Genomic DNA, 16,003 nt, shown 5'->3' with positions numbered 1-16,003 from the left:
CGAGCATTACAGCTGGGTGATTTCCAGCACATTCCCTGCTTTGCTCACACCATCAACTTGGTGGTGCAGAGCTTCCTACGAAATAACCGTGAGGTGCAGGAGATGCTTTCGGTGGCCCGTAAAATTTCAGCTCATTTCAGGCATTCTGCCACAGCATGTAGGAGATTGCAGCAGCTCCAATAGCAGTTTAACTTGCCCTGCCACCAACTTAAGCTAGAGGTGGTAACTAGGTAGAATTCCACCCTGTACATGCTTCAGAGGATGGAGGAACAGCGCAAAGCCATCCAAGCGTATTGCACAGGCCATGACATTGGCAAAGGAGGGGCATGTATTTCAGTCTTGCGCAGTGGGGAATCTTTTCAGTGCTGTGCAAGGTGCTGAAACCATTTGAAGTTGTGACGTGTGAAGTGAGTGCAGACTCTGCTAGTTTGAGCCAAGTCATTCCTTTAATTAGACTATTGGAAAAGCAGCTTGAGAAACTGAAGGAGGAGATGAAAGCAAGCAATTCTGCAAAGTATGTTGGCCTTGTCGATCGAGTACTTAATTCGCTTCACAATGATCCTCGAGTTATTAAGATGTTGAACTCGGATCAGTACGTTTTGGACACTGTGCTTGATCCAAGGTTTAAGACCTACATTGAGTCTTTACTTGTAAATGAGCGAGATGTGAACTTTTGCAAGGAGCTATTGCTCAGCAAGTTGGCCGCTGAACTGGGCCTCGGCTTGACGACGTGTCCTCCTTCACTTTCTTAAGCTGCTGCTGCTCGTAAAAAATTAAATTTCCCAAAAAGAAGCAGAGAAGACGCAGGGGGCAGACCAGAACAATTTAACATCTGGGCTGGTTTGAAGGATTTTTCAAAAAAAATTGTCACTTTGCCCATAACTCCATCCAATACGAGTATAAACATGCAAAGGATGGTGAAGGATTACTTTCTAGAGGTAGTTTATATGGAAATGTTAGACAGTCCCTTTCCTTACTGGGAAGAAAAGCAGGCCATTTGGAAACCCATGTACAAACTTGCTTTGCAATACCTAAGCTGCCCACCCTCCAGTGTGTACTCTGAACGAGTGTTCAGCACAGCAGGGAACTTAGTCAGTGATCGCCGTAGAAGGTTACTTCCCAAAAATGTGGAGAAAATGATGTTTATAAAAATGAACTACATCTTCCACGAGGAAGGCCTTCACCATCCAAGACATCCAAGCACTGACTGTTCTCTAATGGCGGATTCAAGCGGCGATGAATTGATAGTCTGTGATGATGACGTACACACTGATGAGGGTGAGGATGAAGCTGAAGATGATGACGATAACATCTTTTTAAAACTTTCTATGTAAGTGTAGGGTGCAATCTACCCCCAAAGAGGAAAGGGATTTGTGGCATTTCCATATCACGTACCATCTTGAAAGGCTGCTGTTAGGGCAATTTATCCTTAAGGGTAGGGTATAATAGACAGAGTGACCCCAAACTTCTCATAATATTGTACAGTCTATAAGGGCTGAATTTTTTGGTATTTTATACAAGTGGAGGGGGGCCTAGAGAGACAGAAACCAAACTGGCTTTCTCCATGTCAATTAATATTGTACAGTCTATAACGGCTGAATTTTTTGGTATTTTATACAAGTGGAGGGGGGCCTAGAGAGACAGAAACCAAACTGGCTTTCTCCATGTCAATTAATATTGTACAGTCTATAACGGCTGAATTTTTTTGTATTTTTGACAAGTGGAGGGGGGCCTATAGAGGCAGAAACCAAACTGGCTTTGTCCATTTCAATTAATATTGTACAGTCTATAACGGTTGAATTTTTTGTTTTTTTAAACAAGTGGAGGGGGGCCTATAGAGACAGAAAGCAAACTGCCTTTTTCCATTTCTTTACATATTTAACTATAAGTGTAGGGTGTAATATACATCCAAAGACGATGGCTGCATTGCCAATATGCATAGATGGAGAGGAAGACAATCTGTTTTGTGTGTAGAATAAATGAAGTCCTACCAACGAAGAATTAAACTGTTTTTTTGGATGCTTTATTACCTCAACAATTAGATTACTTATCTCTAAAACAGTTGGAGCACTAAATTGGGTTATTTTAGGCCCAAAAACATTGATTTTCCAACAAAATAGCAAAACAAAACCAAAACCAAAACACGCAATGGCGGTTTTGCAAAACCAAAACCAAAACCAAAACACGACGGTAATCCAGATCCAAAACCGAATCCAAAACCAAAACACGGGGGTCAGTAACCATCTCTTCCTGAAGTCTGGTTTGGTCTTCCGGGAGAGCAGGCAATTCTCCAGCATCCGGCAAATACCTGGCCAAAATAATGCGTTTCACAGTGAATCGCGTCATTTTGACCCCGCCCCCGCATCAAAACATAATTTTCAATGCAGGGGAGGGGCCAAAATGATGCTATTGACCGTGCCCCGCCCTCTCCTGCACTCTAGTCACACCCCTGTCCGGGATCTCCTGGACTGAAGTGCCTAAAAGTAGGCAAGTATGGTATTCAGTTGCTTTTATCAATAGTCTCTCCCAAGTCTTTCACAATGATGGAACTTTTCACAGGCTTAACGGCTGGAAGCATTGTTGTCCCAGAAGACCATAGGCTTATTATATGTTGTTTTATATATACATCAGCATATAGTGGGTACAATGTGCATTTAGCATGTAATACATATGAAGATGAATATCCAGTGTACAACCCTGAGCTAGGATCTCACTGCTCAGTTATCTGGTGATAAAACTAGAGTAAGAAAATACTTACACACAGGGATCAAATCTGTCCTCAATGCCTGCGGCCATTTTCCTGTAGTACAGATCATAATCCCTCTAGAATAGATTAATAAATCACTGACTCTCATTATTATATTCTATATACAGGACAGTCTGAGAGGTGAATTAGGGGAACACTAGATGAAAATATAATTTAATTATTGTATGATAACATATATTCTGTTTATAGGAGTAGAAGTCATTTGCTTACAGTACAGATAGTGAATGCTGGTGGAGACACACTGTACTTTATTCCTGCAGGAACATATACTGGATATATTGTAATGAACATAACATATAGCTGACTGGCAACAATTTTATCACTAGAGTAAAATGTGTATTAGTATATTGTCCTCAATGCAGAACAGTGGTGGCCATTTTGCCTTAGTCTCCCAGACACAATACTGGTGATAGGATTATTATACAGAGGAGTCTGTATAGGGAGGTATAACAGCTCATATAACATGCTGTTTATAATGGGAGATTATTATTATATAGAGGAGAGGGATCTTATAATGACATATGCAGAAGAATATGACAGCTCCCAGCGCACACTGTTTATGGGTATTATTATTATTATATAGAGAATAAATAACTGTATAGTTATATATAAAGAGGAATAAGACAGGTCCCAGCACACACTGTTTACAATGAGAGATTATTATTATTATTATATAGAGAATTATATATTATTATTATTATTATTATTATTATTATTATTATTTTTGATGTCCCTATTATATATATATGAGTCTCTTATAAAATGAGTGATCATTGCAGGAGATGCTGTCTGTAGCCCATAGAATGTATCTGCATTTTTTCCATTCAGCGCCAGCATGTAGAACATTGCAGCAGCTTCCAAAAATATGACCTGCCATGCCACCATCTGAAGCGAGAGGTAGTAACGAAAGGGAATTCCACACTTACATGCCTTTTATTATACCTTGAGATATCTTATTTTCTATAATGTCCATTTTATCAGCCGGTGCTCTGCCTTTATATTTTATGGGTGGCCTTTATTTTATTAAACTGCCATCCTGTCTGCCACTGCTGTGCCACTATGTTTCATAGGGATGATTTTGTTCATTAATCTCTCATAAATCTGTGCCGCTGCTGTGTCACTAAGTTTAGCCAACCAGCTCGCTGCAGCCTTTGGCCAAAATTGGTGAACTTTTTGACAGTTGTGAAAAGATCAGTAGAAAATAGACTGTAAATGAATGTTAATGCTCTAAATAGTAATGTAGGAACAAAACAGCTCAAAATCTCATGATTTTACCTATATTTACAATTTGTAATGAAAGCCAGATCCAAAACCAAAACATATGAGGATTTATGTCCAAAACCAAAACCATAACACGGGGGTCTGCTCACATCTCTAGTCATTTCTAGTAATCTCTAGTAATATAATCCCAAATATTTACCAGTATTAAATATAGACTTAACGTTCGCTGAGGTGGTAAGATTATTTATAGAAGAAAACTTTGCAAAGTTAACTAGTTTATCTAAGAAGGAATTTGCAAATACTTGATAAGGATGTTCCCCCCCCCCCCCCCCCCCTTACTGGCAGCAGTGCCCACGGTTAAAAGTGCGCCCACTATCTGCATGCGGGGGAAGGGGTTTCTGCTTACAGCTTCCACATGCAGGGCCCGTCACAGTTTTTCTGACAACATTATCCCCCCCCCCCCCTATCGCAGGTGTAAATTTGTTAAGACGCTATACACCTCTGCTTGATGCCGGCAGTGTCAGGGGCCCTGATGTGTAACCTTTACTCATCTCATTATCATATATCAATTTATATGAGCTATTTGCTTATATAACATGTACATGCCCATTTAGGGATTGTGGCAATAGACTGCTCATTACTGCTTTTGTGACAGGATTTGCAAGCTGTGAAGTAGAATCCTTGCTGAACTTATAGGAAAATGTATGTGATGGTTGAAGGTTGGCTTTCCATAATATAATTGTGATGTATATTTTTGTACTGCGCATCTCCATATACTCTGAGTATATCGGTATATGTATGCACGTTTTCTTACACTTCATTTTGTCCTGGTAACAGATGCAGTTCATATGGATGGGATCTGCTATAAGGAAGGGCATTGACACGTTGCAGTTCATTAGGATGGGATCTGCTATAAGGAAGGGCAGTGAGTACACTTGATGTTATAGAAGAGCTCCCGGCTGTGCGACAGGGGTTAAAGGTCTGTCGAAGTCAGCAAATTGGATAAAGTAATTTCAATTAATATCGAGCAAACTTGGTTGTCTTTGTCTGAAATTATGCGTAGAGCAGGCTACGGCGTGGAAGGGCGTATCCAGTCGCAACACGTGGCAATAACAAGGTTTTACATTTTTACTCACATTTACACGAACACACACTTGTAAATAGTACACATTAATTGTAATTGCAACACATAGTTATTTATGTTGAAATATAGTAGTATTTATGTTTAAAAAGATAAGATATATGCATTTCAGTGAAACACAAGGTTCAGGTTGCAGGGACTGTGTCATGTTTAGTATCATTTTAATCTCCAATTCATCAGCAGTTGTCCGGTTCATTCGCCAAAGAGATCACACATTGCATACTTTAGTTAGTGATATTAGGGATTAAATGTTTAAAGTGATACTGACTATAAAATGCTAATAGACTAGTTGAAACTGGAGTCTTGGCGGGAAAGTCAGAGCACATCCCCTGGAGAGATGACCCCCACCTTTGGATATTTTGGTTTGAACTGGCCTATGACTTGCAGTAGCCTGGATCTTCCTGAAGCCTGGACCAATAGAAGCAAGCCACACCATCTGCATTGTTTTACTGTATTTCTGACTGCATATAAGCAGGAGCTTTGGGCTTAGTGACCAGTCTTCTTTGACCACAGACTTCAGACCTGAATGACTGTTCACTGGATCCAGAGCACTTGCGATAAGTAACGGCTGTACTTATTATTATTTCGCTTGAATTATTCTGCTACTTTTGGATAATAAATTACTTTGTGCTTTGGAACACAAATCGAGATTTGACAATACGTGCTTAACAGTTCTCTAGTGTGGTGTGTTCTTAGTAAGTCCCCTCTACTCTTGCAATTGACACAGTGAGTGCAGAGTTATTATGTGCTATGGGCATTTTTTATCCTGGGGCTAGCACTCATTACATTATAATTTTACCTATAGCATTCAGTTGATGGTGGGTAGCGCCAACCCGGGCTCCTCCTGGTCCACTTATTAGGTATATGTGGGATGGTTCTTGCATGTGCGTAGGATTACATTATCCAGGAATACTCTACCAGCAGGACCCATACGGGTTTCTTGTGGCTATTTTTATTTTAGGGACAATTTTGGGAGCGAATAGCAATTGAAGTATGTTACTCCCAGGAGGTTCTGTTTAAGGGAATGACCAATGAAGCGATTTTACACACTGAGGGCCAAGTTCTGGAGCAATACCCCAATGAATTGGGGAAAGACAGGGCCAGATTGTGTCATCTGTGTTGATAAAGGGGGCGGATAATATTTGTGATATATCTCCCTAGCGGTAGTTCTCAGTGGATTTACTATATTTTGCTGTGGTGCTATGGTACACGGGGTAAGGGTTATCCGTTATTAAGGTTAGTGCCACCAGATTTGTCACCTTAAGCGCCAGGGTGCTATCTGCCCGATCTACGGTTTTTTTCAGCTTCACTGGCTGAATATTCTCAGGACGTGTCAAGGACGCTATGGAGTGTTCACTTTATGTGTGTGCAGGCCTGGGCGTGCTGATTACACTACTAACAGTGGAACAAACTTGTTTTAGCTGAGAAGTGCAAGGGCAACATCACTCAGATTTATGTTACACAAAGTCTGTATATATGCTGATCTAGCTGCATCTGTGGGGACAGGTTTTTTATTTCATTTTTCTATTTTGCTGTTAAACGAATAGTTGGTGTTGATGGAGATACAGGTACGTGTATGGATACAGATACATATGCAGGACAAGATACAGATATGTTGATCAAATACAGATACATGTAAGGTATGATGATGCAGATACGTTTGGGATGCATGGCACTGCTGGGTTCACGGGGTCAAGCAATGCTCCTCCTATGAAGCTTCTGGGTTTGTAGAGTGTCTAGGACAGAAGTTGTTGAATTTTAGACTTAATTTACTAAGGTTCAGGGCATTTGAATAGTTTCTTGCAGAGACCTATGGGCTATCAGCAATAGTTAAACACAAATGGCTGTACTTTCAGAGCTGTTCCTTATGTATGGTAATATGCGTTCCTGGGGGCAGTCGGTGGAGATGGACCGTATTCATTTGGGATTGGGCCCATGAGCTGAGGATATTTTGGAAGGGTCTCCTCTGTTAGCGACACTGTTGCCTTTGCCCTCCTACAGGAGTGGGCCTTCAAGGGGGCCTATGCCCTGGTGTAGCAGCCTTACTTCTTCGCTGGTTTACTCCCTCATGCTACACAGTAACATACGTTTTTCAAGGGTTGGTCACGCGGACCCATTTTAATGCTAATATCTTCAATGCAGATTTACCCATCTGCAGTTACTAAACAGGGATAGGTCGAGTGGATGAGTGATACAAAGTTTCTCTCATGCCCTGTGGGGACAGATGATATGCCTTGAAGCATGAAGGACCTTCCTGCTCCTAGTTATAGATCTGGGTAGGGACCCTAGTTGTATTGATGGCAGTGGTATTTTGGATTTGGTGCTTCTTGTCTATAGGAATTTAGACAAGAATCTTCCTGGTAGTCTTGATAGGAGACACTTATTACTGTTATTGGGGTAACCATTGGGCCACAGGGACACTGTGTAAAAGTACCCCGGTATTTCTGGCCTCACATTTTTAGCTTAGGGCTGCCATTAATCCTGGGAGAGCAGGCTTTACTTGAAGTAATTGGAATTGCACTATAGCCTGCGTATGTGATTAAACTGAGATACAATATTTGCAATGCAGTCTCCTATGGAGCTGCAGTCCCTTATGCTTTTGCTTTGCTCACTTCGTTTATATTGTTTGGAGCACAGTATTTACACTGTGATCCCTTACGGTTATGATTTAGGCACGGCAGGCCTGTTAGGGGTTACTCCATATGCCAGGGATTTTCACACGATGGCACGCGATGAGTATGACAGCTCCCTGGTTCATGTTGCCTTTGTGATATCGCACTGTTGGTTTCAGGTGAGCAAAATGATTGCATGTGTTTCTTGCACACTCCCTGGTTAACCAGCTGGGTAGGAAACGCTGGATCACATTAGTTCCCGGGGTTGGTTTCTCTGTATGAACAGTTGCAATTGTCAGTGAAGTTACTGGCCTTCGGCCCGGGGTATCGTAGCGGAGGAGTGGTGATGGTTCTCCCCTAACCTGGTACCCGTTGCTGGTGGTTTTTCAAGCAATCATGGGTTGCAATAAGCTTCAATAGCTGTTCATTTCAGCACCCAGTCCTTCCAGAACTGTGGTGCAAGTCCGCAGAGGTTGGTGGCGCTTCTGTGCAGTATGTTAAGGCGCCAGGCAGATGGAACACTAATGTTTGCAAGCGTTATGTGCTGCTTTTCCTTCTTACTTGACCTTCCTACTTTACCTTCTCTCCTTCCTTACTTTCGCTGCTGCGATGACACAGGGTTACGGCTGCTTGTTGCTTTTGGAGGACGGGCGCGAAGGGATTTGTCCATTTTTTCCTTTAAAATGTGGGCCTGATTGGCACTTGGCACCACAAGGTTTTATGGTTTTACCTTCGCTTGTGTCTTCCGCTCCCCCTTTGTTACTCTTTTGCCTCGTGAGAGTGTACACCTCTGGTATGGTGAGCTGCTGGTGCTGCTGGGTGTGTGAGGTTCTCCACTGGTCTTTCTATTCTTTCTTTCTTTTTCAGTTTCCTTTTCCCCACTCTGCCTGTTTATTTTAATTTGCAGCTGCTCATGTATGCTAACATTGTGGTTTCTTTCCTGTCTTGCAGACCACTGGACCCCGCTGTGATTTGGGTGTTGGTACACTTAGATGTCCAATGTTCTGCGTTGCATAGGGCAGCTTGGGACGCCTTTCCGTTTCCGGGGACAGTAGTGGTCTATGGGAGAGGGTAAACGTGTTTACAATGGCCCGGGTTTAGGTAATTATTATGTAGTAACTGTGTCTCATCACAAATTACCACACCTCCTCCTCAGTAATAACCTCCACTACTTGTATACTGACAATGACGGATGGAATTTTTAATTCACTTACATTAGTGCAGGCAGTGACGTAACTACCATTGGTGTGGCAGGTGCTGTGCACAGGGGCCCATGGTGAGAATGGGGCCCGCTGCCTGACAGATGAAGAGGGTCAGGGGCCCCGGTTCCCTCCTCCCCACACTGTGGCCTACAGCTCGCTAGTTCCGCCCCTGGGTGCAGCAGTGACATACTGCCATAAGTATGAAGGTAACTATGCCTGTGTGTCTGACAACGTGTAATATAATGTAATATAATAAGGTATGTATTATGCCCGTATTACATCTAATAGATATTCCTGGGGGTATATTTACCAAACTGCGAGTTTGAAAAAGTGGAGATGTTGCCTCCAGCAACCAATCAGATTCTAGTTATCAATCATTTAGTACATTGTACAAAATGAAAGCTAGAATCTGATTGGTTGCTCTAGGCAACATCTCCACTTTTTTAATCCCGCAGTTGATAAATTTACTCCCTGATGTCAATACATATTTCTATTTCCTTGTGTTAAAGATAGGAAGTAGAACAATACCATACAAAGAGGTTTTATGGAAAGATTGTAAGCTTGTGAGCATGGTTCTCTTACCTCTCTGTCTGTATGTATTACCGAGTATTGTCTTATTAATGTTTGTTCCCAATTGTAAAGCGCTACGGAATTTGCTGGCGCTATATAAATAAATGTTGATGATGATGATGATGATGATGAAATAATGACACAGTTAATGGATGAACATCAGACTTTAATCAATTTATTATGATAATATACATGAGGCTGGTTTAGGAATGACAACATCATAGATATCTAGACAATACCATATGTATACACTATTAATGCCGGCTCCACTGACGGGTCTGGAAACCATTTTTATTTCACTTTTTTTTTTCCATTTCTGCTCACTTACCTGATTTTAATATTTTCACCTTTTTGAGACCTGTTTACATATCAAATACAAACCTTTTCAAAATTATTACTAATAGAATGTTTTTATGATTGTTAGTGTATTGGAGTACTCCAATGTTCAACTGTAATCCTGTGACTAAGTCCACATTGTACACTGTGTGTTGATCTAGTTGGGAGAGCACCCCTTACACATTATAATTTATAATTTACTTATATGAGGTGAGGATAGTCCATTCTCTGAGAGACCTAAACTTTCTTTATATCATTGGTTTTTACAGTGACACTAACCATATTTTATTGCGCTCATTTTAATATAAGAATACATTATATTAGGTAACTAACTGCGTAATAATGGTTGTGTGGATGGCATCAATGGGTTAATAGAGCTTCATATTCCTTATCCCTCCATACAAGACACACATGTGGGGCATTTTGCTGGAGATTTCAGCACCACAGCAGCGTTGAACGTATAGGGCTCTTTGAGAAGCTATACCCATTGCCTGGTTATCCACAGGTGGATTTTATGCAGAACACTCATGTTTAAGTAGACCCCACAGTCATGTAGATATATGCAGCATAAGAACAGACCACAAAATAAAAAAGATTTGTAATAGTGACTGCACGCCAGCACTTACTTCTGCTGTAATCAAAATGAATGTAACAGTATTTATAAATACACATTTGCTACAAGGTCAGTGCCCTATACAGGCATTAAGTAACAATTATACCTTCAGAGATGAGTTTATTTACTTCCAAAACATCAAATGACTACAGACATAAACAGGATGCACACACAAACATACATGACGGGTTTGTGTGACCAGTAGAGGTGAGACAACACAGACTGCTCCTACTTCTGTCAGCCCAATGCAGTGTAGCATGTAAGCAGGGCTGCTGACAGGGGGGGAGAGGGTACTAATTACCCGGGCCCGGGCATGCCAGGAGATGCAAGGCACAGGGACATGAAAAAAAAGGGGGGGGAGATGCAAGGCGCCGGGGGATGAAGTAACGGGTGGGGGGGAGAGATGCAAGGCACAGGGGGATGAAGAAAGAGGTGGGGGGGAGATGCAAGGCACAGGGGGATGAAGAAAGGGGGGAGAGATGCAAGGCGCTGCAACTAAAGAAATCTGCAACCACAGGTGGTGCAAATAAGAAGAACAGATAGGAGAGAGCAGGAGAGTGTGTGAAATGTTGAGATTCAAGTGGGCTAATCCCAATTTTTGGTGACTGTTCAATAGTGTACACAACAATGCAGGTCTCTCTTCTGTAGGAGGGTGGCCTAGCGCTTGTCACCTGGTAGCCACGCCCAATTATGCATGGCCACGCCCCAATTGTATGAACACACCCACTAATACCTAGCAGTGTCATTGTGCTGCCGCATAGCGGCGGTGCAATTTTTTTTTTACATTCTCAACTATAAGGGGGGCCCCATGAATTTGTTGTATCGGGGCCCTGAATTCCTCTTGGCAGCCCTGCGTGTAAGTAAATGACTTCGTGGAGAGAGTGACTTTTATGGCAAAATGCTGCACAAACGTGGGGTCACCTTCAGCTGTGGAGTGGGCGCCCATGGACCGAGTGTGATGGTATCACCCTGCCATTAGTATGTATCTGCTATCATAACCAACCAACAAGAGGTGCTATACCACAGCACTATCCCACTCTCCCTGCTGCCGCATCATCTCTGATGTCAGGAGAGTCACACCGCCAGTATAAATTGTTATTTGTAATGTGAGCCATGCCCCCTCCCAGCATCCTTCACCTGATATAGGAAATTCTTACTACTGCTGTGGGAGAAACGCTCATATACCTCATTGGTGTCTGACCTTTACTGGTTTACATAACATCCAGCAACATGCAGATGGATTAGGCAGTTAGAGGTAACTTTTGATACCTGTAATGATAAAAGTAAAGCAGGTAGGTGAGGAGATGTATTACATCACATACTATGCTATGAGGAGGTACATAGTACAGAAATAAGTAACCGTGTACGTAGCCTTTAAGCGCTTTAAATGAAATGTGTCACTATGTCACTGACACACAGCTCTAAGAGAACACGTGTAACAGATATGTAACATATATCATGCAATGCACTGTATGACGTGTTTGGTGTACATGCTGTAGTTATAGTAGTACAATGTGTTAGTTATAGTACATGATGAGTGTGGTATTTCCTGAATACTAGATTATTTTCCACTGAAGACCAAGTAACCTAATTGGCTGCTGTCACTGGCAGAGAATATGAAGCATGGCAGCTAGGTTTTATATATTAAGTTAGTTCTTTATAGATACTGATAAACCCAATGTTATCATCCAGTGCCATGTTATGGGCACCATGTCTCAGTACTGATGCCCGGTGTACCAGCTTGGTTGGAACCCGCATGACATAACACTGCAATGACATCACAATGTTCCTGGATTCCGCTGCTGCTGGGAAACAGGTTGTATATACTGGAATCTGGGCAGTTGGTGACCATCGATTGAAGAAGATGTGTTGTCGCAAGTCCTCTGTCCGACAGATGAGCCATCTGCTGATCTACCTTTGTATTCTGTTATTAGTTAACAGACTTTTCTTCAGCTTCCCGTGAGTACTGAGTGTATTAAATTAAGTAATAAGTGAATCAGATTAATAGATCATATCATATAACTAATACAATGATCGTACCAGGTGTGGAATCACTCTCTCTCTCTCCACTAAAATATATCAAATATCTCATCTGTGCTTTACCTGTAAACAGCGATCTAGCTATAAAGAGGATTTTACATACCAGGGTTTATGATTCATAATATCCAGCATTGTAATACACTAATCACATCTCCACCAATCTGAAAGACCTGTCTGGGCTATTCTATGTTACCTGTATAAATCACGTTACAGTCAGACTGAAGGGAGTGTTCTCCTCTGAACTCAGGGCCCCCTATGCTGCGTGGCCACACACTGTGTCATGTGGTGATATGGATGTTACTATGGCCTTTCATTGTACAGTTCTTAAAAGTTTCTTTATCCCTCTGTGATGAGTTCTCAGTCATGTTTATATCTATGAATTAGATGGAGGGAATAAAGTAAAATAAAGGAATATTAGGACACATCCAAGCCTAGATTGTGAGCAGATACATTCCATGTTGGTCAGATACAGTAATAGTAATGAGATTATTGCATATCATTACATATATTTTTTTCCTCTTCAGATGTATTTGGTTGGCTGAGCACCACAGCATGCCAGTAGCAATATCAGCTGGGATAACATTTAACACCCAGATCCTGCTGACTATAGCACTGGCCTATGTCAACCTTAGAAGATCCTGGAGAGGTGAGCATTGTGATATTAATATTACTACTCAATGGGCACAAATGAGATAACATTATATAACGCTTCATGTTTCCCATTAGTTTCATCATAATTACAACAAACCCTGTTTTTCATGCATAGAAAAATGGAAGATTATTATCTTATTACCTGAGCGCACATTGTTTAGTTCAAAATAACTTTTCTGACACTTTTCTTTAACAATTTAATTGTTATTAACATTGTGTATACTGAACAATCAGAAAAGTTGTATTTTCTAATCCTCATTTTAGCATCACAATCTGTAAGTTCATACAAATAAGCAAAACTGTTCATGGGGTCCAGTTACTCCAATATATCGCCACTTTTATACAATAACTTAATATGAGTTTGGTCACGGCCATATTGGTCATTAGGGGACATCATTCTCTATAAATTGTTTGTACTTGTTATATAATTTATCAGTAGTGAATTATTAGTGACATATTGTATTGTCATTGTAGGTTGCTGCTACGATACCATGACTAGACTGAGGGCCATTGACTGGCCTGTCATTGGAGCTTGGCCATCCACAACAGAGGTACATGATAATTACCACAACAGTGACATTATAACGTGTGTAGTATTCATAATAGTAGCCAAATAAATGGCTTCTAGTTCTCCCAGTGCCCCCTGCAGCGCATCATGTTGCTAGGCAACACAAGCATGGCTGCCATCTTTCCGCTAACCGTACTTATGGCAGAGAGATCATCAGCTAATATGGGGGCAATGCCCAACATCTGTTACCTGTATTTTTCTTTTAATTGTATTATAATACGATCACTAACATTAATGAATGTGGTACTTTATGTTTTGTCTCTATAGAACCCTACGTGCATGAAGAAAGCTCACCTGTACACACTTTTCTTCAGCAACCTATGTGTGCACTCGGCCATCCTCCATGTATTCTCCATAATGTACATCCTGGAGAACTGGATGGAGGATGTGGGAGCCGAGATGATTAGCACGTATCCTTTATGTAAAAGAACTGGGCAGTAGACAGGAACGTGGCTTCTCCGAGCAATTGGTATTAGGACACCGGGAAAGAACATGACTTTATGGTGCATACGTGTCACTTGTATATAACTGTACAGCACCTTTACCTGACATGCCTGTAATTGTATTTACAGAACAGCACGAAAGGCCAAAAAGCACAATGTATATAAATGTATAAACATAGGTGAAAAAATAACAATTAGGCATAATGTAAGCTGCACATTAAAAACCCACATTAATATTAACCACCTTTAATTACATCAATCTTGACCATCTTTCCAAACTAACATAATACCTTGTAAGTTAACATAACTTTACACATGATTACTAATCTCACCTCACATCCAATTAAATAGCACAAAATAATACAATTAGTGTTACAGTTACTCTCCCAGTGCTTCACTTCTCCTAGCAGCCAAGAAACTGCATTTTCTTTTTTCCTAGTATAACAGAAACACTAGAGCCAAAACATAAGTAAGAAGAATAACGACCATTTTTTTGAAGACACAGTTCACTAAAATGGGTCTTATACTGCAGACAAAGTGTACTGCAACTTCTAACAAGTCTTATGTAGTTCTTACTATTAGATCAATGTAATTGCGGCTCTATTAGTGATGTAATAAATTGGATACAATATATCTCTTGATGTTTGATCGCTGTTTGCACAGATGGGACATAGTACTGTGTAATATGACCGTGTACTACATGGACAGCAATGGTAGTGTGCACATAGGAGGAAATGTCATACAAACATAATACAGCATAACACTGCACAGAATGACATTTATACACATCAGTTTCCTATATAGGGCTAAGTAATGATATATAAGAAACACATTTCTGTCATTGTTAGTTATTATTAATGACAATATTACTTGTGTATTAAGTGATAACATAAATGCCTGTCTATTAGGCAGCCAGAATTATACACACAGGTGATTACTGTCTCTCCTCCATCCACTATTTATTACATTTCTTTAATAACGGTGCTTAGTATTGTGGTCCTGGTCACCTCATTCATCAGCTGTATATCTACTCCTCTGTACGTAGCCTGCTGCTTTACAATGATGAGTTACACAATGACCACAAGAATGCAACTTATTATGGGGATACACCGGGGTATCTACATAATGATCTCATGCTCTGGAATAAAAATATGATTAAATATTGTGATGAGTGTTTCCCAGAGGTCATCCACATGTCAGTGTGGTGAGAGGTGTAATATAATTATACTTGTCCTGTGTATACGTGGATAGTGCAGGATTTCTGTCACATTATCCCGTTTCCACATCACTGCCCAGTTCTCTGGTGTCCCAAATGGGGCTTCATTGTCCATGCACCGGCCCTGGCACATGCTCACAAGAGAGGGAGGGGGTTCAGGATATATGGGACCTCCCCGAAATCTTGGTGTGATGCCCAGTTAGGCCCTGACATGAGGCCACACTGGGGTAAGCTATCTCCAGGATATAGGAGTGATAAAGGCTATATGGTTGTTAGTAGGGGATTAGGTGAACATATAGGGCCCATACTTACAGGAGTAGAACAATATGTCCTGGATGAAACAAGTGATGCTAGCAGGTAACTCAGGGTGTAATCTCAGCCCAGGTTATTGCTATTTCTAAAATATATGGAATGAGCAGGAGCTTGGTATGAAGTTGTCAGATGTGGGTTATTGGCAGTAACATTTAAGTATGTAGGATAGACAGATATTACAGAGAGAAGGGACATAGGAATTACATCTGGCAATCTGCAGGATATTATATGTAGTAATATATTTATGTTCCATGTGTCAGGCTCTGCCATTCCAGGCACGTACCTAGTTCTCCTATTAGGTACTGTGACAA

The 16,003-nt window shown here is 41.0% G+C and overlaps 1 long non-coding RNA gene across 1 annotated transcript; it reads left to right on the top strand.

The window, feature by feature from the left end:
* The first annotated feature begins 12,749 nt into the window (after positions 1 to 12,749).
* Positions 12,750 to 15,372, top strand: LOC142160443 (uncharacterized). Its single transcript, XR_012693227.1, has 4 exons — positions 12,750 to 13,148; positions 13,628 to 13,704; positions 13,989 to 14,131; positions 15,154 to 15,372. It is a non-coding gene; the product is annotated as an uncharacterized LOC142160443 (long non-coding RNA).
* The last annotated feature ends 631 nt before the right edge of the window (positions 15,373 to 16,003 follow it).

The sequence above is a fragment of the Mixophyes fleayi genome, chromosome 6, assembly GCF_038048845.1.
Source record: "Mixophyes fleayi isolate aMixFle1 chromosome 6, aMixFle1.hap1, whole genome shotgun sequence".
Classification (NCBI taxonomy): domain Eukaryota; kingdom Metazoa; phylum Chordata; class Amphibia; order Anura; family Limnodynastidae; genus Mixophyes; species Mixophyes fleayi.
Note: the sequence above shows the minus strand (reverse complement) of the source record. Positions and strands in the feature narration are given on the sequence as shown.